The following is a 26,744-nucleotide window of genomic DNA, read 5'->3' on the forward strand; positions in this document are numbered from 1 at the left end:
TTCTCCAAAATTGACCTGAGATCAGGTTATTATCAGTTGAAAGTACAAGAGCAGAGTATTCCTTAAACTGCCTTTAGAACCCGCTATGGTCATTATGAGTTCTTGGTTATGCCATTCGGGTTAACTAATGCTTCGATTGCTTTTATGGATCTGATGAACACTATCTTCAGACCATACCTCGACCAGTTTGTAGTTGTCTTTATGGATGATATATTTGTTTATTCGAGGAGTGCAGAAGAGCATGATAGACATCTGCGAATTGTAGTACAAACTTTGAGGGTGAAACAACTATACGCCAAATTGTCAAAGTGTGAATTTTGGCTGAAGGACATATCCTTTTTGGGGCACATAGTATCAGTAAAAGGTATTAAGGTAGATCCTAGCAAGATAGAAACTGTCCTTAATTGGAAGCCACCCAAAAATATCACAGAGATTCGCAGTTTTCTAGGGTTAGTTGGATACTACTGCCGATTTGTGAAAGGATTTTCCATGTTGGCATCTCCATTGATCAAACTGCTTAGGAAAGATGTGAAATTTCAGTGGATGGATAAATGCTAGCAGAGTTTTGATGAATTGAAGAGGTGTTTGACTGAGGCTCCAGTCCTGACTTTACCTATACCAGGTAAAGAATATACAGTTTATATTGATGCTTCTCACAATGGGTTACACTATGTATTGATGCAAGATCAAAATGTCATTGCTTACGTATCACGCCAGCTAAAACCGCATGAGAGGAATTATCCAACACATGACTTGGAGCTTGTAGCTATTGTGTTAGCTCTTAAGATCTGGAGACACTATTTGTATGGGGAGAAGTGCTACATCTACACAGATCATAAGAGTTTGAAGTATCTGGGCACTTAGAAGGAGTTGAATTTAAGATAGAGGAGATGGTTAGAGTTGATAAAAGATTATGATTGTCTGATAGACTATCAACCAGGGAAAGCTAATGTTGTGGCTGACACCTTAAGTCAGCAAGTCTACGGGTTACTCCTTTGTCTATGGTACATGAGTTGAGATCATTACATGCCAGCTTAGAGATTAATGATGAGGGGCAGACAGCAGTTGCATGGCATGTACAGCCAGTGTTGATTGATCAGATCAGAATGGCTGCTCAGAATGATCAAAAGTATCAGAAGCTGTTGGAAGAAGTCTAGCAGGGCTAGAAACCAGAATTCTCAATAAGAGATGATAGTCTACTGCTACACCAGGGCAGAATGTGTGTTCCTAATGAGGTTGATTTGAGGTAGATCATTTTGAAGGAAGCACATGAGTCTCTTTTTGCCATACACCCTAGTGGTACAAAAATGTATAGTGGGCTAAAGGAGCACTACTGGTGGATGGGTATAAAAAGAGATGTGGCAGAATTTGTTTCCAAATGCCTAACTTGTCAGCAAGTGAAGGTAGAAAACCAAGTATCCACTGGTTTATTACATCCACTATCATTACCAGAATAGAAATGGGAGAGAATAACAATGGATTTTGTGATGGGACTTCCGAGGACACAGAAGAGTCATGATGCAGTATGGGTCATTGTTGACAGACTAACCAAGTTTGCTCATTTTTTGCCAGTCAGGATGGACAACAGTTTAGAAAGATTGGCTAAGTTGTACATTGATGAGATAGTAAGACTGCATGGAGTGCCAGTGTCCATCATATCTAACAGAGATCCTAGGTTCACTTCTAGATTCTGGGGTAGTCTTCAGAGAGCCCTGGGAACTAGATTGAACTTCAGCACGGCATTTCACCCACAGACAGATGGCTAGTCTGAGAGGGTAATTCAGATCTTGGAGGACATGCTACGGGCTTGTGTGATTGAGTTTAAGGGCAGTTGGGACACACACTTGCCTTTGATTGAGTTTGCTTACAACAATAGCTAACAATCAAGCATTGGGATGCCTCCATATGAAGCTTTGTATGGCAGAAAATGTAGAAACCCGTTGTGTTGGGATGAAGCAGGTGAAAGGAAGATGATTGGGCCAGAAATTGTTCAACAAACTAAAGAGAAAATCACATTAATCAGAGACCGACTCAAGGCTACATCAGACCGTCAGAAGTCCTATATTAATTTGAAGAGAAGAGATATTGAGTATAAAGTGGGTGAGAAAGTATTCCTCAAGGTTTTTCCTTGGAAGAAAATTATGAGATTCGGCAGAAAGGGGAAACTGAGTCCTCGTTTCATCGAGCTATATGAGGTCTGGAAAGAGTGGCTCCTTTGGCATATCGTTTGGCACTACCTCTAGAGTTAGAGAAGATACATAACGTCTTCCATGTGTCCATGTTGAGGAGGTATCAATCAGACCCATCTCATATACTACCGGTAGAAGAAATTAAAGTGAATCCAGACCTCACATATGAAGAAGAACCCATAGAGATTCTGGCTTATGAGGTAAAACAGCTATGGAACAAGCAGATACCATTGGTAAAAATGTTGTGGAACCATCATTCAGGCCAGAAGGCAACTTAGGAACGAGAGGAGGACATAAGGAGACAGCACCCACAGCTGTTCAGAAATTGATACCAGGTAAAATTTTGAGACGAAATTTATTTTAAGGGGGGGGGGGAGAATTATTACACCCCTATTTGCATAGCCTGGTATATTTTACTATTTCGGCGACCGGTGTCGATCCGGATAATTATTAGGATTAGGACCACACTTAAGACAACTAGATAAGCCCTGAACACAAATAATTAGTAATTGTTAATTGGTTAAGTATAAATAAGAAAAACAGAACATGAGAAGTTAAATGAGCCGAGAGTCACAGCGATGGGTAACCTTTCTTGGGAAGGACTGCGAGGTCGATTTAAACTCAAATTTTGAACTGTAACATGTGATGTCGCGGTCCTTAGGACTATTGTGAACACAGTGGAAAATAGAAAATCATGAAAAAAAATTGTTAAGCCGGTCAAATAATTAGGTCAGGGATCTGGAAGAAATATGCAATTATTTGCAAATCGGGTCGAACTGGCGAGGGGCAATTTGGTCAATTGATCCCTGGAGCTCACTCCTAATCTGAATGTCAAATAAAATCGGAGAAAAAAAAATTTTGGAATTGGGAATTAAATTAAAAAACTAATGGAAAAATAAAAAGAAAGAAAAAGAAAAAGTTAAAAATTTATTACATCATGCATGACATTATGCATGATGCAATAAACTTAATAATTAAAATTTAAAATTTTAGGATATTTTTTTTTATCTTACTAAAAGCTTTAAAAATATATAAAAGAAAAGAAAAAAATAATAATTTGCATCTTCTTCTTCTCTTACTCCAAGCCGCCCCACCTCTCCCGTTCTCACCATTAAAGCAACACCAATGGAAGCTTGATCAAAGCTTTCAAAACCTCACTTTGTCCCCAAAATCCCCATTAAACCTTGCTAACTCAAGTAGAAAAGAAGATTGGAGGATAAAGAAAAGGAAGAAAATTGAAGATTTGAGAAATTTGAAAGTCAAAGTGAGGTTAGTAATCTAAACTTGAATATTTTAGTTAAATGTTTATGTTCTTAGTTCAATTAACCTAGAATATATTTAAAATGAAAAGAAAACATCTTTGGAGGACTATATGTAATTTTGGCCAGCCATAGATTTATGAGAATATAATGTGTTTCGATTAAATTAAAAGTGTATGTAAGCTTAAATGAGTGTGTAGGTAATGTGTATACATTTCAATTTCAATAATTAAGTCAAGTAGCAAAGTTAGGGTTTTGGACGTAGGGTTTGGGAGACAAAATTTTGAGAATTGGTCAAATGGTGTGTTTAGCCTAGTTTGAGCTGAAAAATGGTCATATGTGACTGATTGTGGTATGTTGGAAGTGTGGGAATCAAGTGGAAATTCGGATTGGTTAGGGGCATTCTACAGGTAGTAGGACCAAGGTCTCTTTCAGGGACCAAAACTGAAAATTTACCAACCCAATTGGTGTGAGGCCAATTGGGTATGAAAATAGACACAAAGTGACACATTTTTCATTTAGGAATCATGCCCAGAAAGTGACTAAAACCTAGTGAACAAATTGACCAAATCCGGATTTAGGTATTCTGCCCTGTACAAAAATGACCAAATGAACAGTATTTGTTCATTTAGCCATAACTTGGGCTAGGCATGTCTAAATGACCTGAAATTTTACCAGCAGAAAGTTGAGACATAGCCCTACAACTTTTATGAAGAAAACAAATCCAAATTTTGCCCTGAACTAAGTCATTTAGTCACCCAAATTTGGTGACCTAAAACTGCTAGAACCTAGAAATTTGCCCATAAATCTGGGTTAGACCAATCCGGCATCCATGATTCAAATGGCTATAACTTGAGCTAAAAAACTCCAAATGTAGTGATTCAAAAATGGAAACAAAGTTAAGACAATAAGGAACAATTTCTATGAAGAAAACTTAGCTAAATTCTAATAGTAACATGACCAATGGAATAGTACAAAATAGGGCACCAAAACTGAAAATTTGCAAATTTGCCTAAAAGACTTAAGTTTTGAGAAAACAACCAAAACCAACAAAATTGGTACCCAAAATGTGGTATGTGAGTATAGTTGGAGTTCCCATACCTTTTAAGCATAAGAAAGTCAATAATTTGACTTGAATAGTATCATGAATAGTAACCTCAACATGAAAATTTTCAAGAATGTAAGTTTAAGCATATTGGAGCTAGAATTGAACATATATGAATTAATTATTGGAATTGTTGTGAGGCAAAGGTACTGAGACACTATAAATTTCGTATTTCAGCTAAAAAAGACTCGAAAAGTCTAAGAGACTGAGTCAAGGCCTAGAGGCAACTCACGTCATGTTTGTGCACAATAAACCTTATTTAAGCATTTTCTCATTGAAAATTTGATTCAGTATGCATTATGAAATTTTCGTGTTAATTATGAGTTTAAGAACTTTCGTATTGCCACTTTGTGAATGAAAATGTGACTTTGGAAATTGATTTGATTTTGCATGCAATATTTGAATAAATTGCTTTAAAATGATTTTGGATTCACACTTAGCATGACGGTGCCTTATTATTCCTCCTACATTTATGGGGTTGAGATCGGTTATTTTCCTCCCTCTTTGGTTTACTAGTTGAGGTTGTAGATCGGATGAGTACTCATTAGCTAGCTAGCCACCTCCCTCATTGATTTTGATTAGTGGGGTTGTAGATCGCTTTGTTGTGGTGTACAACGCAACATTGATCGGAAATTTTGTATCATGGCTTAAGTTATTTATGAATTGGCAACACTGTGCTTATTACATTATTTGACTAAAATTGTGCTATAAAGAGTTTTGATAATTTGTGAAATTTGATTGTGAAATATTTAAATTGTGATTTGTTGATGAATGTTTTATGTACTGCATTTCAAATTTTTATTGTGCACCACTAAGTATTTTTACACTTAGCGATAGCTTATTTTGCTGTCGCAGATAAGAGCAAGGAAAAAGCAGCAGGGTGAGCTACTGAATTGTCAAGGACTTCGCTGATCTTTTTGTACGGGTATTATTTTATACCCATTGTAACTTAGTTTGATGTAAATAAATATTGTTCATATGTATTAATGTAAAGTTGAGCAGTTGTATTTATAAACTGTAATAGTATTATTTTTAGATTTTATATCTGTAAATTAAACTTGTGAATGTAAATTAGCCTTACTGAATGCAATGTTAATGGAATTATTTTGAAATTGTTTGATCTGAAAATTTTGAGTTGAATTTAGATTTTTTGGAGGTTGGGAGTTGTGGAAATAATTATTGGAAGTGTTTTTATAGGCCTTTGAAGAACTGTTTTCTCAAAATACAAATGGCACTCTGCCGAAATTTTTATAAAATTTGCAGAAAAATAAAAATAGACAAAAATTTTTACTATTTTTGAAACTTCAATTAAATGTTTTTAATTCCTACCAAAACACTCACCACTTCCAAAATGTAAGAAAATAGTTTTAAAATCCCTTGTAGTGTACTTAATGAGTTATTGGTAGGTAAAGTTCAATAGTTCATTAGGTATTCTATGGGATCATGTTATGCCTTATAGAGGGGTAAGGTGTGACAACATAGGTACTGAAGATTTGGCCAGAGAGCCCAGCAAACCGCAAACTGGGTGAAACTTGTATACAGATCTATATAGTGTCCGTGTCACCTCACAGACTATAGTGCATTGGTAGGACACTAGGTCCCATTTTGGTATTTTGTGCTATTTGTATTTTGTAATTAAACTTTTATTTTCTCATGTATAGTTGAAACTCATGTACTATATTTTGGTATTAATGTAAATATTTGTAATTTGTGTTTATAAATGAAAATTTAGTATTTATTTATGATTTGTACATGATTATCATGTGAAATGAATGAATGATAAATAGAAGAATTTTTGAGAAATGGTTGAGAAATATTAAGATTATGTTAATATAATGGAGTTTGAGAATGATGGGAAATGTATTAGAAGTGTTTTTCACAGGTTCCAAAGAACTGTTTTATTCATTTTTAGCTGGTACTCTGCCAGATTTTCTATAAAATTTTTGAAACTTCAAATGAATTTATAATTTTGATAAATGACTTAAATGAGTCAAATTTCACAAATTGCACTTCATAACCATAAAGAAATAAATTAAGGGAAGGATAAAAATAATTGAGATAAAATATAGTGTTCTGGTACACTGTGTGGTATATTTTGCTCAGCTACACTGTAGACGGGTAAGGGTTGTCACAATATCAATGTTCAATTGCATATTAAAACTCTTTTAATATGTATTTAGATCTATGTTTGCTGTTTAAGATTTTAGAATTAACAGATTAATTTATTAGAATCCTAGATTAAATCAAGAACATTTGCACTAACCTTTTGATACACTGTAGTTGTGTTTGTTACCTTTGTGAAGCACCTAGAACCCCAAATGTTATCCCTCTAGATTTTCCACACCAAGATCACCAATAGCAGCCACTTGAACAGCTTCTAAAGCCTTACTAACTAATTAGAAAATAGGGATTTTCCTTTAGAGAGGTTGTAGATGTATACAGGACACTAGAAACGATTTCTAGTAATTTTAATTCAAGAGAATATTGGCAATTCTCTTTGAATTGATGAGAGATGAAGAAGAAAAGAGGAAGAGAGGCTCAAAGGTGGGGGCACATATGAGAGAATAACAGATTGTTATTTTATTCTTTCATAACATCACATTACATAATTAGGTCATCACTTAAAACTCTTGCCACATGTCATCTTCTGATTGGCCAGAATTTTAATTGACCTAATCACATTAAGCCAAGTGCCAAAGCTAGATTTAATCTTGACTTTGATCATCTTACATGATTGGAAGACAAATGGCAAGCTTATATGGTGCCATATGTGACCATCTCATGGTGTCACATGTCACCCTGTGAAATGACCAAAATTACCCTTGTGTTGTAATTTTGAGTTATCAACTCAAAATAATTATCTCTCATCTTATAATCAATTTATATCAAATATGAATAAATTAATTAATCTCTATTAATTAATTTCTCATAAGTAAATTCATATTTAAATACTTTAAATATAAATTTAACTTATATTATACATCTAATAACCTAGATTTGGTTTCAAGCCATGCTAGGGACTTTGCAATTTAATTGCAAACCAAACCTATTTAATTAATCAATTAAACTTTTTAAGTAGTTAATTAAATCACATTTAACTTGGTGATTACTTGTGTATATGTGTGACTCACTAGGCTCATCACTAATTGGTAATGAGATATGATATTAACTCTTAATATCGTCAGAACTCTTTCTTACCGTAAATGATTTCTCTAAATCATTTTATGCACCTCATAGACCATGGTTAACACCTAGCATAGCATGCCATGGCCACTCAATTAGTAATAAGGAATACCTTAAATGAAGCTTTAATCATATGTTACTATGCACTAGAATCTCTCTGTTACAAAATCCCAATTCGAGCTGGAGTCATGGTTTATGTCAAACCCCATTTGCTATGAATATTATGTTCTGTTTTAATTCCAGTTCTTGATTAAAAAGATTTTCTCATCAGAAACTCTTTTCTGATTAAATCTATTTGTCCTGGCCAGGAACTTGAAACATCAAGAATAATTAAATGAACATAGGATTTTATCCCTATTTACTTAGGGTAACAGATTCCATCTTAATCAACACCTACCTCCATATATAACTTATAGGAGCCAACACATGCCCATATACCCATACACAGTACAAGTATGAAAGCAGTGTCAAACTCAAATCACCCATATCTAAAATAATTGTGCTGTCTCAGGTCTAAAGATTATATGCACTAATATGATTTATGACAATGCATTGATAAAAGTAAACTCCATGTGCTTATCATAAATGTCACTGGTTCGGCCTACTTATCATCCATAAGTGCCTATCATGTTTGTTATATGGCATGAAACTCACCATTCCATCTTATTTACATCTCATATAAATAACTTGGGAACAAACATGATTACAATCTTTCTAGATAAGTCATGTCCTTATTGTGAAGTATCCTCAATTGTGAACCAATTTATGATACTTTGTGCTAGAAATACTATCACTCATATTCTTAACAACTTAAGAATAGAATTTCTAACAAAATATCAATTGACCTTTTTTATTACATATAAGTATATTATGTAAATGGAAAAGTGAAAATGCCTTTTTATTAATAAAATGTGTACAAGATACATACTAAATGATATGCTCTAGGGCATACTACTAACAATCTCCCACTAGTACTAGAGCCATTTATTATAATATCTTAGACCCATTTTCTCAAGATGTCGGTTTAACTGAGTTTGTGACATAAGCCGAATGGATCAGCTGGATTTTCAGCTGATGCTATTTTCTGCATAGCTACATCGCCTCGCCCAACTATCTCTTTGATAATGTGGTAGCGCTTTTCTATGTGTTTGGACTTCTGGTGAGACTGAGGTTCCTTAGCTTGTATGACTACTCCATTATTGTCACAGTGGAGTGGAATTGCTGACTTAATGGAAGGAACTATTGCAAGTTTTGTCACGAAATTCTTTATCTAAAAAGCTTCCTTTACAGCATCTGATGCAGCAATATACTTAGCCTCTATAGTGGAATCTGAAGTCGTACACTATTTGGAACTCTTCCAACTGACTACACCTCCATTATAAATGAACACATACCTATAGGTAGACTTTCTATCATTGATATCTAATTGGAAATCAGAATTAGTATAACCATCCAATTGCAGGTCACCACCTCCATATATCAAGAATAAATCCTTAGTTCTTCTAAAGTACTTAAGGATATTCTTGACAGCTATCCAGTGTTCCAAACCTAGATTGGATTGATACCTTCTAGTCAAACTAATAGCATATGTTATATCCGGCCTAGTACAAAACATTGCATACATCAAACTTCCAATAGCTGAAGCATATGGAATCCTGGCCATTTTATCTCTTTCTTCAGGTGTCTTTAAAGACATCTCTTTAAAAAGGTGGATACCAAGTCTCACTAGTAACAATCCTCTCTTAGAATCAATGTCACACCCTACCCCTCTGTAAGGCATAACATGATCCTGTAGTGTACCTAATGAATTACCAACTCCGTCTACTGATAACCCATTAAATACACTACAAGGGATTTTAAAAACTTTTCTTACTTCTTTTACAGTGGTGAGCACTATTTACAGGTGTTACAAACCTTTTTGAACTGAAGTGATAGAACTAACACATTTGAATTATTTGGAATTTCTATAAAAATTTTGGCAGAGTGCCATCTATATTTTGGATAAAACAGTTCTTCAGAAAAACCTATAAAAAACACTTCAATATATATTTCCAAATCTCAACTCCAACATGTTTCTCAACACAACATATTTCTCAACTCAAATCCATAGTAATTTTTCAAAGACTGAGATACAAGAAATATAATACAATTTTTTTTTACAAGTCAAAATAACTCATAATTTACTTTACAACTTTAATGTACAATTTTAATTTACAACTGCTCAAAAACCAAGAACACTATATACATACAGTAAACATACATTACAATATAAAATGCAGAATATGGTATACTCAATATACCCGATGATCTCTCAATGTAGTATTAGCAGCCTAGTCTGCTACCCTGTCAGTCTGTCTACCTGCGACAGCAATGAAAAGCTATCGCTGAGTAAAATTTACTCAGTGGTGCACAATAACAATTTGAAATGTGATATATAAATCTTTTATTGGCAGTTCACAAATCAAATGATTCACAATTCCATTTCACAATTTACAAAATTCATCTAACACAAATTTGATCAAATAACTGAGTAACACAATGTTGCCAATCGATAACATAATTTAGGCCATAACACAATTTTGTCCACACATGCCGTGTTGTACACCACGACAAGACACACTCACCCCAATAATCGAAATCAATGAGGGAGGAAGCTAGCTATATAATGAGTACTCATCCACACTCACCTCAGACTGTCAAGTCAAAGAGGGAGGAATATAATCACACTCACCCCAGACTGATAAGTCAAAGAGGGAGGAATATATCAATAGTGTCATGCCAAATGTGAATAAAAACAATTTCAAATCACAATATTTCATACAAACCATAAATCACATTTTATCTCAAAATTTCCATTTGCAAAGTTAGCAATACAATAAGTTCCAAATAATATTCCCAAAACCAAAGCAATCAAAACTTATTCATAACTCATTTCTCTACATAAATTTGCTAGTAAAAGCAGTGAATATAAAAGTATTGTGCACGGACACAATTTAAAACTATAATGTTGAATTAAATTTTTAAGTAGAAAATGAGAAGTCAAACTTATTGTGCACAAAGACAATTTAAAATAATAACATAGAAATAATCATAATTTATTTCAATTGAAAAATTCAGAAGAAATACTTATTATGCACAAATACAATTTAAAACAATAACATACAATTAATCATAATTTATTTCAATTGAAAAATTCAAAAGAAATAATTATTGTGCACAAACACAATTTAAAACAATAACATATAAATAATCGTAATTTATTTCAATTGAAAAATTCAAAAGAAATACTTATTGTGCACAAACCTCTGATAACTGTCTCTTGGCTCTGACTCAGTGTTTCCTTCCCCTCCCTGAGTCTTTGCTAACTGAGAAACACAATTTGAAGTGTTTCAGTACTCATTTAAACTGTCTCTAACGATAATGCTTGATAATTAATTCACTGAATTCATTTATTCACTTAGTCAACCTACTATGTCGACCCTTGGTACATTCTAGGTAATTTAGGTTTTAATGTCATTAATATGTCATTAATATGTCATATTCGATAGTCTTTTAGGGTTGGTACATGTTACCAAATTCATTTCCGTGTATACTGCATTTTCTTGCGATTTGCTGGATTTCGGGATACTAGTTGACCTAGCCGGACCACCTAGTTCCCTCAGTTTTTGGGTTTCGGTCAAAACTACAAACTTGTAGATCTATGTCTTATTGCACGTGGGGCAAAATTTCAGGTCATTCTGAGTTATGTAGACCAAGTTATGGTCATTTTACTATTGCTGGTCAAATTGCACCAAAATTGGTCACTTTAGGTCACTTTAGGTTCGGCCAGTTTTTGGACCCGAACTTGTGCAAGCTGTTTGACTTACTTATGGTCATTTATGGGCTTTTGTGTCTTCATAAGAATTGTAGATATGGGTCTTAACTATTCATGGTTAAAATTTCAGGTCAATTGGACCTGTTTTGAGTGAGTTATGACCTAAACACTAACTGCTGCCCAAATGGTCAATTTTCAGGTCTCATTTGCACTTAATCCAGATTTGGTCATTTTTCAAGCTACCTTGCAAACAGAATTTTGGCAAGCTTCCTTCATGAAAGTTGGCACATTTTGTGCCTAGTTTCACCTCCAATTAGTCTCATACCAATTGGAGCCACACACTTAAAGTTATAGGCCTAAAACTCAAAGTGCCTTATTGAAATTCTTGCATACACATCAAGCATCACTTTTAACACTCACCAAACTTAACATTCAAACCAATTCTGGTTGTACCACAACCTAAACATAATTCACAACACATTATAGGTCATTTTGGCAGCTTACAATTACATTCAACATACACCAACAAGTGCAGAATTTTTCAATCCAATTTACAACAATTCAATCACCTTTTTATGCTCATTTGCATGTCCCACTTCACACCACCTTACACACACTCAAACTGCCATAACAATCAACACATTTTAACATCATTATTCCATAAACCAAGCATGAATTCCAGCATTCTTCAAGGGTTAGCAAACTGCCACAATGGTACACTTACATTCCATTACTTTCCAAGCTTTAAATTTCATTTCACCTTTACATATACTAAGTATACATCACCTAAACAATTTCCTACACAATATACATTTAATCAATTATTTAATTCACCATTTACAAGTACAATTAAACTGCCTTCAAGGTGCTTCCATGGCTGCCAAAAGTGCACATTCCCATTCAACATCAAAACTCAAAAATTCCTCCATAAATCAAACACCCATAACATGCTTACAAACTTTAACAAAGCAATATTCAAAAACTCAAACTTACCTATGGATGAGACTTCTCAAATCTTCACTAAACTTCTTGATTTTGGTATCAAACTCTTCCTTGTGATGTGGGGATAAACTTTAATGAAGATAAGTGTGGGAAAAGATGGCTTGATCATGGAGTTGTAATGGTTTGAAGGTGGGTGGCCATGGGAGGGTTTGAAAGCTTTCATGCGGCAATGGAACTTTTAAATTGAAGAAGATGACTTGCAGATTGGTTAGTGGATGTACACCTGCCCATTGAGTATTTAATTTAATCCATAGTGGTCCACTCACCTTAATTAAACTATATTATATGTTTTAATTTATAATTACACCATTTACTCTCCATTTTTGCTACTTACATTAGGTACCCCTAAATTAAATTTTCATTATATTTTCCAAGTGTAATATTATTTATTTTTAATGGAAATTTAGGTCAAAACACAATTCGGGATGTCAAATGACCACAATGCCCCTATCCGGGTTGCATTACCGATTTTTTGGTAACACCGGGTTTTGTCCATTTTTCGATTTCTCACTTTTCTTTGTACTAATTATTTAATTTTTCTTTAATATTTCTAATGATATTTATACTTCAATAAATATTTATTCGAGTCCTAAAAATATTTTCCAAGGTTCCCCGCGGTCCAGGGCTAGTCAATGGTCCACGCCGTGACTTCCCGGTGCGGTCACCCATCGCTAGGGTTCTCGGCTCGCTTAACTTAGTTGCATTTCTTTACTATTATTTTTCCTTTATTTTTCTTGTATATTTCTTTTCTTGTATTTCATTATTTAATGTCTCCTCACTCATATCGAAGTGTAGTTCTAGGCATTCTAGCTGTCCGGACAACATTGGTCACCGGAACAGTAGAACGCACTATCGAACTTAGGGGTGTTACAATCAAGCACGTTAAACCTCTTTAACACCTTTTCTAAGTATAGACTTTGGGATAAACCAATTATTCTTTTTGCTCTATCTCTATAGATGTGAATCCCAAGAATATAGGTTGCCTCCCCTGAGTCTTTCATGGAGAATGTATTTGACAACCATACCTTTACAGTTGTCAACATTCCTGTGTCATTACCTATCAATAAAATATCATCCACATATAAGACAAGGAAAGTGACAGCCCTATCACTAACCTTCTTATATACACATGGCTCAACCTCATTTTTGATAAAACCAAATGACTTAATGGCTTCATCAAAACGGATGTTCCAACTCCTCGAAGCTTGTTTCAACCCATAAATGGATCGCTTTAGCTTGCATACCTTGGAACCATTTTGGGATTCAAAACCCTAGGCCATTCCATGAAAATGTTTTCTTCAATGTATCCATTGAGAAAAGCTGTTTTGACATCCATCTGCCAAATCTCATAATCATAGTATGCAGCTATTGCTAATAGAATCCTAATTGATTTAAGCATGGCAACATGCAAGAAAGTCTCCTTATAGTTGATTCCTTGCCTTTGGCGAAACCCTTTCGCTACTAGCCTTGCTTTATAGGTCTCTACCTTTCCATCAGAACCAATTTTCTTCTTGAAAACTCATTTGTTCCCTATAGGTACAATACCTTCAGGTGGGTTAATAAGATCTCAAACTTGATTCTTATACATGGAATCAATCTCGGATTTCATAGCATCAATCCATTTTGAAGAGTCTATATCTGATATAGCTTCTTCATAGGTAAGTGGATCATCTCCATGATCTACTTCTTCATGAGTAGACAACTCTTATTCTTCTTCATGAAGAAAACCATATCTCATTGGTGGGTGAGATATCTTGGTTGATCTGCGAGGAATAGCTGTAGATGTTTCATCAATAGGTATAGGTTGACTAGATGGATCCATATCCATTTGATCTGCAATTCTAACTCTATTTGTGACACCCCGTACCCGTGTACAGTATACCCGAGTAAGTAATGCCACACGGTGTACCGGCACACTCTAATATACCCTAATTAATTTTCATCATAATTTTGAATATAACTTATAAAATATAACTCATTTAAGTCATTTATTGAAATCATAATTTATTTGAGGTTCCGTAAAGTTTAAAGAAAATCCGTGATCTGGCTAAAAATGGAGAAAACAGTTCTTCGGAACCTGTGAAAAACACTTCCAATAAACAAATTCATTCATTCTCAACTCCAATATCATCACAAAACTCAATATCAAGATCTCACATTTCAATTTCAATTCTCAACCATCCATCACATGTGATGATCACATATATTTCATAAATAACCATTTACTTTTCCATTCACAAATACAATTTTCATAATTTACATAAACCTCAATATACATTACACAAGTTTAATTACATATGAGAAAATCAAAATTTAGTTACAAAATGTTAAAATGACACCTAGTTTCCTACCAATGCCTTTGCAGTTGAGGTGACACGGACACTTTGTGCAGAGTCTGCGGGATGGACTCACCCGATCTGTGGTCTCTGGGCTCATGATGCATATCTCCAGTACCTACGCGTGGCAAAAGCAACGCTCTAAGCAATAATGCTTAGTGGTGCAATAATATAATAAAAGAAAATAGCAAGAAATTAAATGTGTAGTGAATGTGTACGTTTTATTTGTTTGGTATTTGTATATCATTTACTTTATTTACTTTTATTCATTTGGTTGCCCCAAGTAACCTACACTAGACGACTGGACTAGATAACGGGTAAACTGGCACTGGGTATCTAGTACCTCGGGCCGTCACACCATCGGTCACGTATGTATCTTCCGGTGTGCAACAGAACAGCTACCAAGCTGTAAATAATCTCAGGCACAAGGCCAATTCTCCATGCAAAGTCAGAATGGCTAAAAGCCATGAAATCACAGAATGGCATATTGCCATGTGCAGTACTGCTAACTGAACCCTATTGGCATGCCAAACTATCCAAACCAATCATGTTAGATATACTAGGGCATTTGAAACTTTTAAATTCTTCAATTTGTGCATTTTAAGTTTTGGTGTCACTATTCACCTCATTTGTGACACCCCTTGTCACACCCTACCCCTCTGTAAGGCATAACATGATCCCGTAGTATACCTAATGAATTACCAACTCCGTCTACTGATAACCCATTAAATACACTACAAGGGATTTTAAAAACTTTTCTTACTTCTTTTACAGTGGTGAGCACTATTTACAGGTGTTAAAAACTTTTGTGAACTGAAGTGAAACAGCTAACTCATTTGGACCATTAGAAATTTTCTGTAAAAATTTTGGCAGAATGTCATCTGTATTTTGGATAAAACAGTTCTTCAGAAAACCTGTAAAAAGCACTTCAATATTTTTCCAAATATCAACTCTAACAAAATTCAACACAATATTTTTCTCAACTCAATCCACAACAATTTTTCAGTATTTTCAAAGGATGAAATAAAGGAAATATAATACAAATTTTACAAGTCAAAATAATTCATAATTCACTTTACAACTTCAATGTACAATTTTAATTTACAACTGCTCAAATAATTTACATACATATTATTACATGCATACATCAAAACCTATGTACATGGGTATATCTATGATATACCTGGAGCTGATCTGAATGTATCTTCAAGGAAATTTACTCACTGCTCTATGCTCTTCTTACCTGCGACAGCATACAAAGCTATCGCTGAGTGGTGAACTCAGTGGTGCACAACTATAATTTAAAACATAGTACAATATACATTGACAAAATTTACAGTAAATAATTTGGAAATCTGAACACTCATCAATTTCCAAAACTCAAAATATTCATTGCCAATAATGTAAATCATTTGTATAAATGACTTTGATCACAAAATTCAATTTATCAAATCATGACTATCCATTTAAGTAATTCCAACAAAATCAATTATACATAAACCATAATTGAAATCATAATTCCTTACCATTCAAAAGCCATTCTGTATCTCAAAAATCATTTTGTATCTCAAAAACTATGTTGTATCTCAAAAATCAATCTTTATCTCACTAATATGCAAGACTAATCCGAAAGGGCCATATTCGATGTGATTCTAACTCCCTATGGTCGGGGAGGTCGAATCAGATTCTAACTCCCTATGGTCGGGGAGGTCGAATCATCGTGCACAGTACCATCACAATAATGAATCTTCCGCAAGGGCTATAACGATAAAATAAACTTAGATCTAACCTCACATCAGAGGAAAATCTAAGCCTGTGCACGTACCATGGTAATCAAAACACAACTAACTCCATTGTCTTCTCAACAAATGAGAGAGACGGGTAATAACCTAGTCAAGCATCTATAGTGAGATATAAAACAATATTACAATCCATTTAGTGAGCATAAATCACAATATAATTCGATTCAAAGTCAAATAATAAATTTGCATTTTTCCATGAAAATTACCTTCACAATTCAAAACATGTTCTATCACAATTTTCCAAAATATAATTTGTTCAATCCATAACAATGCTTAATACTTGTGGAAATACTATTTCACAAAGCTGAATTCATACATACTATAACAATTTTTAATAATCATTGAATTAAATCCAATGCTTGTTAAACATAATACATAAGAAAAATATGTCATTTAATCAAATAAAGTATTCAAAACAAAATCAGTTAAAAACTAGCTGTGCACAAACACAATTTAAAACAATAATATACAATAGTCATAATTCATTTCAATTGAAAAATTCAAAAGAAATAGCCGTTGTGCACAAACCTCTGATGACTGTCTCCTGGTCTGGACTCAGTGTTTCTTTCCCTTTTGCTGAGTCCTTGTTAACTGAGAAACACAATTTGAAGTGTTTCAGTACTAAATTAATTTGCCTCTAACGATAATGTTCGATAAACAATTCACTGAATACCTTTATTTGCTTAATCACCTAATATACCGACCCTCGATGCGTTTTAGGTAAATTAGGTTTTAGTGTCCTTTATACGTCACATTCGATAGGGTTTTAGGGTTGGTACGTGTTACCAAACTCAATTCTAGGTATATTGCGTTCTCTTGCATTTTATTGCAAATTGCTGGATTTCGGGATACTAGTTTGACCTAGCCGGACGGCCTAGTTCCCTCGATTTTCGGGTTTCAGTCAAAACTACAAACTTGTAGATCTATGTCTTATGGACCGCGGTGCAAAATTTTAGGTCAATCTGAGTTAAGTAGACCAAGTTATGGTCATTATACTACTGCTGGTCAAATGGTACCAATTTAGGTCAATTTTAGGTCAATTTGGTCAACTCTGGTTCGGCCAGTTTTTGGACCCGAACTTGTGCAAGTTGTTTGACTTGCTTATGGTCATTTCTGGGCTTTGGTGTCTTCATAAGACTTGTAGGTATGGGTCTTAACTATTCTTGGTTAAAATTTCAGGTCAATTGGACCTGGTTTGAGTGAGTTATGGCCTAAACACTCACTGCTGCCCAATTGGTCATTTTTCAGGTCCTAATTGCACCTAATCCGAATTGGTCATTTTCTTAGGTCACTTTGCAAGCAGAATTTTGGTATGTTTTCTCAATGAAAGTTGGCACATTTGGTGCCTAGTTTCACCTCCAATTGGTCTCATACCAATTGAGGTTACACATTTAAACTTATTGGTCTATTTGCACACTGCCCTCTATATGCCTTTCAAACCCCAATTCAAACACACATTTAACTTGCTCTACTTTAAATCCCCATACCTAATTCTGATTTTATACCATTCCATTTTCATTTATCTCTTCTTACTATGGTCAATTTGGACAGAATACAAACATTCTCAATACATCAAATACAACCCTAAACCACAAAGTCCAAATTTAGCAATATATGTACATAAATACACCTAATCATTACATATAATTTCCACTACTAATTTACATACACATTCATCAATTCTTCTATGTCAACATTCTGCCAACACTTCCATCAATACATACAATTATTCAAGTGTTCCCAAGCTGCCGAAAATTGTCCTTCAACATCAAAGTGCCCTACAATTTACCAATTCCCATCCAAGTGCATAAATCACCATATATATGTGAAATAATTCACTAGGATATTAAATCACCATGATCAACATTATTTCTCATCAATTATATGCATAATATCTCATCAAATACATGACCCCATGGCTGTCCAAAAATGGCTATCTCAATAACTATTTAAACTTTAAAATTTCCTTCACAAAACTAACACCCATAACATGAACATAAAGTTTAACAAAGGAATTCTCAAAAATGTAAACTTACCTTTAATTGTAACTTATTAAACCTTCACCAAACTTCTCAAATTTGGTATCAATATCTTCCTTGTGATGTGTAGACCATTTTTCATGAAGGAACCTAAGTATTTAGAGATGAAATGGAGGGTGTTAAGTGAGCTTGAAGAAAATGGCCATGGTTGTTTTCTCTCACCTTCAATTCGGCATGTTTAATGGAAATGGAGAAGATGAGCTATCTGATGGGTATAGTGGACTTACACCTGCCATTTGATGTTTAATTTATTCTATAGTGGAGCACTTACTCAATTTATATCATATAATAAGTTTAACTCCCATTTATCCCACATTAACCCATAATTTTTGCTATTTACTTTAGGTACCCTCAATTTAATTTTTCATTATATTTTCCAAGTGTAATATTATTTATTTTTAATGGACATTTAGGTCAAAAGACAATTCGGGATGTCAAATGACCATAATGCCCCTGTTCGGGTTGCATTCCCGATTTTTAGTATCTGGGTTTTGTGCATTTTCGATTTCTCACTTTTCTTTGTACTAATTATTTAATTTTTCTTTGATCTTTCTAATGATATTTATTCTTCAATAAGGGTCTATTTAAGTCCTAAAAATGTTTTCCAGGGTTCCTCGCAGTCCAGGGCTAGTCAACGGTCCACGCCGTGACTTCCCAGTGCGATCACCCATCGTTAGGTTTCCCAGCTCGTTTAACTTGATTACATTTTTTTGCTATTATTTTTCCTTTGTTTTTCTTGTATTTTCTTTTCTTGTATTTCATTATTTTATGTCTCCCCACTCATATTAAAGTGTAGTTCTAGGCATCCTAGGTCCAGGACAACAGTCACCGGAGCAAAGAGCACTACCGAACTTAGGGGTGTTACAATTCTCCCCCCCTTAAATAAATTTCGTCTCGAAATTTTACCTGACATTAGTCTCTGAACAGCTGTGGGTATTGTCTCCTCATATCCTCTTCACGTTCCCAAGTAGCTTCCTGGCCTGAATGATGGTTCCACAGCACTTTAACCAGGTATATCTATTTGTTCCTCAGCTGCTTCACCTCATAAGCCAGAATTTTTATGGGTTCTTCCTCATATGAGAGGTCTGGATTTACTTCAATCTCTTCAACTGGTAGTACATGAGATGGGTCTAATCTGTACCTCCTTAACATGGACACATGGAAGACACGTGTATCCTTGCTAACTCTGGAGGTAATGCCAACCGATATGCCAAAGGACCCACTCTTTCTAGAACTTCATATGGTCCGATGAAACGAGGACTCAGTTTCCCCTTTCTGCCAAATCTCATAATCCTCTTCCAAGGAAAAACTTTGAGGAATACTTTATCACCCACTGCATATTCAATATCTCTTCTCTTCAGATCAACATAGGACTTACGGTCGATGCACCTTGAGTCTATCTCGATCAATCGATCTTTTCCTCTATCGCTAAACAATTTCTAGCCCAATCATCCTGCTTTCACCTACTTCGTCCTAACATAGGGGAGTTCTGCACTTTTTGCCATATAAAGCTTCATATGGAGGCATCCCAATGCTTGATTGGTAGCTGTTGTTATAAGCAAACTCAATCAAAGGCAAGTGTGTATCCCAACTACCTTCAAATTCAATCACACAAGCCCATAGCATATCCTCCAGTATCTGAATAACCCTCTCGGTGGCCATCATGCGTGGTGGAATGCCGTGCTAAAGTTCAATCTAGTTCTTAGGGCTCTCTGAAGACTACCCCAGAATCTAGAAGTGAACCTAGGATCTCTGTCAGACACAATCGATACTGGCACTCCATGCAATTTTACAATTTCATATATGTACAATCTGGCCAATCTTTCTAGGCTATAGTCCATCCGGACTGGCAAAAAGTGAGCAGACTTGGTTAGTCTGTCAATTATAACCTATACTGCATCATGACTATTCTGTGTCCTCAGAAATCTCATCACAAAATCCATAGTTATCTGTTCCTTTACAATGTTTCATAGGGTGCCACTTGTATGCTAGCTTGACACTTATTAATGTATACAAATTCTGTTAGTGGGATGTATCTGTCCCATCTCCTCTCGGATTCAATGACACGAGTTCTCAATATATTCTTGAGGGCTTATCACATTTTACAGGTTATTTTTATCATTTCATTTCATTATTTATAGGAACTCAATGAGTTTCGAATTTACTGAATTACTTATTTCAATTGTCCATCATGCGAGGATGATACGTTGTCTTGATATCTCTAAGCTTATAGCAATTACTGTGGTAGTGGTAGTTCACATTATTGTAACCAGAACTCGACTCACTACCTTACAAGTGTAGTCTTTCGAGCTAGTTACGAAGTTTTAAATTTCGACTAAAATTTTCACATTTATTTCGATAATAGTACCTATTCGTGCAACTATATCAATTTAGAGATTACTTACAAATATTCTTACTTATTGTACCACGAGGAAACACGTAGCTCTACACAATAATCCGATTCGATCTTTGTCTGCGACTTACAATACAAACATTGAGAACACTATATAGTCACTACGTTATAACCTCATGGACTAGGTTTTCTAACATCTTATCTTTCTCGAATCCACTAATATCCCAAACCGATTCGATTACAATTTCCTTTGACAATTACTAACGATAACATCTTTGCCCTCATCAAGAGTAATTCTATTCTTGAACTTACTTTTAGGTCCTCTTGCCTTACATTAAGTAGGCTCGCCAATTAGCTTTATAATTTACGGTATGTTAGAAAATACTTTTAGCTAACAATTCTTCCAAAATTAATGTCAACCATACTTGTTATTGTAGTTATTATCCTAAAGGACTAGTCACTAATACATCAAAATTCATTTCCATGTAAAGGAATAGCAGAACATATAGTTCGACACTAACACACAACTAAGTAGTCTTTGGGATCAAATAATAACTAATTGTTTCTTTCAAAATTTAAGAACTTACCAGCCTACATCAAGTTTCTGCTCCTTTTACTTGGCGCATAGTGGACACTCAGCGCTACTATATTCGGGTTGATTCACGTGTTATAGTGGTGAGGAGTACCAACTCTATTTCTATCTTGACTCATTGTGATCTGTGAACTTCGGAGAAGCGGTCGAGGTGGTTTAGCACAATCTTTAGCAAAGTGTCCAAGTTTTCCACAATTGTAACAGCTCCGGAGGCCTTCGACAAATACCTCCATGATATCTTCTACAAGTTTCACATTGGCGGGAAGGGTAGGAACTTCTAGTTGTTCGACAACTAGATCTTAGTGGTCTCACTCGATGATCCGCCTCTATCATATTTACGAGTTCGGGGTTCCTCAAATTCTTTCTCTTTCTCAAATTCTTTGTCAACTCGACCCATAGGTTTCTCCTCTTCTCTATTTCACATTGCCCTTGTAGGTTGGGTTTGTACTTGAGCTTGGTGTGATTATCGACCATTTGTTGGAAGAAAGTGGCCATTTCTTTGGGCCATTTGTGCAGTAATTTGTACCGGTAAAACTGGTACAGTCAGGCCTTCGACATTTTGTGGAGCTGGGGCTTCAACTTGTTCCTCTGCCATCACAGACTGTTCTATTATCTCATTCTTCTCTTCCATTTTTCTCACAGAATTTTCTATTCCTGTACAACTAACACAAGGAGATTCCTCTCCATTAGTTCACATTTATGATGTAAATGTACTATATGTATCAAACATTTGAGCGATTGTAGTTACGACAAAAGATTTCAAATTCACGATTGAAATTCACTTTAAAACCATTGCTCGATACCACTAAAACATGTCACACCCTACCCCTGTAAGGCATAACATGATCCCGTAGTATACCTAATGAATTACCAACTCGTCTCGATAACCCATTAAATACACTACAAGGGATTTTAAAAACTTTTCTTACTTCTTTTACAGTGGTGAGCACTATTTACAGGTGTTAAAAACCTTTGTGAACTGAAGTGAAACAGCTAACTCATTTGGACCATTAGAAATTTTCTGTAAAAATTTTGGCAGAATGTCATCTGTATTTTGGATAAAACAGTTCTTCAGAAAACCTGTAAAAAGCACTTAAATATTTTTCCAAATATCAACTCTAACAAAATTCAACACAATATTTTTCTCAACTCAATCCACAACAATTTTTCAGTATTTTCAAAGGATGAAATAAAGGAAATATAATACAAATTTTACAAGTCAAAATAATTCATAAATCACTTTACAACTTCAATGTACAATTTTAATTTACAACTGCTCAAATAATTTACATACATATTATTACATGCATACATCAAAACCTATGTACATGGGTATATCTATGATATACACAGGTATCTGAATGTATCTTCAAGGAAATTTACTCACTGCTCTATGCTCTTCTTACCTGCGACAGCATACAAAGCTATCGCTGAGTGGTGAACTCAGTGGTGCACAACTATAATTTAAAACATAGTACAATATACATTGACAAAATTCTGATAAATAATTTGGAAATCTGAACACTCATCAATTTCCAAAACTCAAAATATTCATTGCCAATAATGTAAATCATTTGTATAAATGACTTTGATCACAAAATTCAATTTATCAAATCATGACTATCCATTTAAGTAATTCCAACAAAATCAATTATACATAAACCATAATTGAAATCATAATTCCTTACCATTCAAAAGCCATTCTGTATCTCAAAAATCATTTTGTATCTCAAAAACTATGTTGTATCTCAAAAATCAATCTTTATCTCACTAATATGCAAGACTAATCCGAAAGGGCCATATTCGATGTGATTCTAACTCCCTATGGTCGGGGAGGTCGAATCAGATTCTAACTCCCTATGGTCGGGGAGGTCGAATCATCGTGCACAGTACCATCACAATAATGAATCTTCCGCAAGGGCCATAACGATAAAATAAACTTAGATCTAACCTCACATCAGAGGAAAATCTAAGCCTGTGCACGTACCATGGTAATCAAAACACAACTAACTCCATTGTCTTCTCAACAAATGAGAGAGACGGGTAATAACCTAGTCAAGCATCTATAGTGAGATATAAAACAATATTACAATCCATTTAGTGAGCATAAATCACAATATAATTCGATTCAAAGTCAATCCTAATATCCAATAATTTTTATGCTCATCACAATTCAAATAATAAATTTGCATTTTTCCATGAAAATTACCTTCACAATTCAAAACATGTTCTATCACAATTTTCCAAAATATAATTTGTTCAATCCATAACAATGCTTAATACTTGTGGAAATACTATTTCACAAAGCTGAATTCATACATACTATAACAATTTTCAATAATCATTGAATTAAATCCAATGCTTGTTAAACATAATACATAAGAAAAATATGTCATTTAATCAAATAAAGTATTCAAAACAAAATCAGTTAAAAACTAGCTGTGCACAAACACAATTTAAAACAATAATATACAATAGTCATAATTCATTTCAATTGAAAAATTCAAAAGAAATAGCCGTTGTGCACAAACCTCGATGTTGTCTCACAGTCTGGACTCAGTGTTTCTTTCCCTTTTGCTGAGTCCTTGTTAACTGAGAAACACAATTTGAAGTGTTTCAGTACTAAATTAATTTGCCTCTAACGATAATGTTCGATAAACAATTCACTGAATACCTTTATTTGCTTAATCACCTAATATACCGACCCTCGATGCGTTTTAGGTAAATTAGGTTTTAGTGTCCTTTATACGTCACATTCGATAGGGTTTTAGGGTTGGTACGTGTTACCAAACTCAATTCTAGGTATATTGCGTTCTCTTGCATTTTATTGCAAATTGCTGGATTTCGGGATACTAGTTTGACCTAGCCGGACGGCCTAGTTCCCTCGATTTTCGGGTTTCGGTCAAAACTACAAACTTGTAGATCTATGTCTTATGGACCGCGGTGCAAAATTTTAGGTCAATCTGAGTTAAGTAGACCAAGTTATGGTCATTATACTACTGCTGGTCAAATGGTACCAATTTAGGTCAATTTTAGGTCAATTTGGTCAACTCTGGTTCGGCCAGTTTTTGGACCCGAACTTGTGCAAGTTGTTTGACTTGCTTATGGTCATTTCTGGGCTTTGGTGTCTTCATAAGACTTGTAGGTATGGGTCTTAACTATTCTTGGTTAAAATTTCAGGTCAATTGGACCTGGTTTGAGTGAGTTATGGCCTAAACACTCACTGCTGCCCAATTGGTCATTTTTCAGGTCCTAATTGCACCTAATCCGAATTGGTCATTTTCTTAGGTCACTTTGCAAGCAGAATTTTGGTATGTTTTCTCAATGAAAGTTGGCACATTTGGTGCCTAGTTTCACCTCCAATTGGTCTCATACCAATTGAGGTTACACATTTAAACTTATTGGTCTATTTGCACACTGCCCTCTATATGCCTTTCAAACCCCAATTCAAACACACATTTAACTTGCTCTACTTTAAATCCCCATACCTAATTCTGATTTTATACCATTCCATTTTCATTTATCTCTTCTTACTATGGTCAATTTGGACAGAATACAAACATTCTCAATACATCAAATACAACCCTAAACCACAAAGTCCAAATTTAGCAATATATGTACATAAATACACCTAATCATTACATATAATTTCCACTACTAATTTACATACACATTCATCAATTCTTCTATGTCAACATTCTGCCAACACTTCCATCAATACATACAATTATTCAAGTGTTCCCAAGCTGCCGAAAATTGTCCTTCAACATCAAAGTGCCCTACAATTTACCAATTCCCATCCAAGTGCATAAATCACCATATATATGTGAAATAATTCACTAGGATATTAAATCACCATGATCAACATTATTTCTCATCAATTATATGCATAATATCTCATCAAATACATGACCCCATGGCTGTCCAAAAATGGCTATCTCAATAACTATTTAAACTTTAAAATTTCCTTCACAAAACTAACACCCATAACATGAACATAAAGTTTAACAAAGGAATTCTCAAAAATGTAAACTTACCTTTAATTGTAACTTACTAAACCTTCACCAAACTTCTCAAATTTGGTATCAATATCTTCCTTGTGATGTGTAGACCATTTTTCATGAAGGAACCTAAGTATTTAGAGATGAAATGGAGGGTGTTAAGTGAGCTTGAAGAAAATGGCCATGGTTGTTTTCTCTCACCTTCAATTCGGCATGTTTAATGGAAATGGAGAAGATGAGCTATCTGATGGGTATAGTGGACTTACACCTGCCATTTGATGTTTAATTTATTCTATAGTGGAGCACTTACTCAATTTATATCATATAATAAGTTTAACTCCCATTTATCCCACATTAACCCATAATTTTTGCTATTTACTTTAGGTACCCTCAATTTAATTTTTCATTATATTTTCCAAGTGTAATATTATTTATTTTTAATGGACATTTAGGTCAAAAGACAATTCGGGATGTCAAATGACCATAATGCCCCTGTTCGGGTTGCATTCCCGATTTTGTCTGTTTTTCGATTTCTCACTTTTCTTTGTACTAATTATTTAATTTTTCTTTGATCTTTCTAATGATATTTATTCTTCAATAAGGGTCTATTTAAGTCCTAAAAATGTTTTCCAGGGTTCCCCGCAGTCCAGGGCTAGTCAACGGTCCACGCCGTGACTTCCCAGTGCGGTCACCCATCGTTAGGTTTCCCAGCTCGTTTAACTTGATTACATTTTTTTGCTATTATTTTTCCTTTGTTTTTCTTGTATTTTCTTTTCTTGTATTTCATTATTTTATGTCTCCCCACTCATATTAAAGTGTAGTTCTAGGCATCCTAGCTGTCCGGACAACAGTCACCGAGCAATGAGCACTACCGAACTTAGGGGTGTTACAATTCTCCCCCCCTTAAATAAATTTCGTCTCGAAATTTTACCTGACATTAGTCTCTGAACAGCTGTGGGTATTGTCTCCTCATATCCTCTTCACGTTCCCAAGTAGCTTCCTGGCCTGAATGATGGTTCCACAGCACTTTAACCAGGTATATCTATTTGTTCCTCAGCTGCTTCACCTC

The sequence above is a fragment of the Hevea brasiliensis genome, chromosome 12 (assembly GCF_030052815.1).
Source record: "Hevea brasiliensis isolate MT/VB/25A 57/8 chromosome 12, ASM3005281v1, whole genome shotgun sequence".
Taxonomy (NCBI): Eukaryota; Viridiplantae; Streptophyta; class Magnoliopsida; order Malpighiales; family Euphorbiaceae; genus Hevea; species Hevea brasiliensis.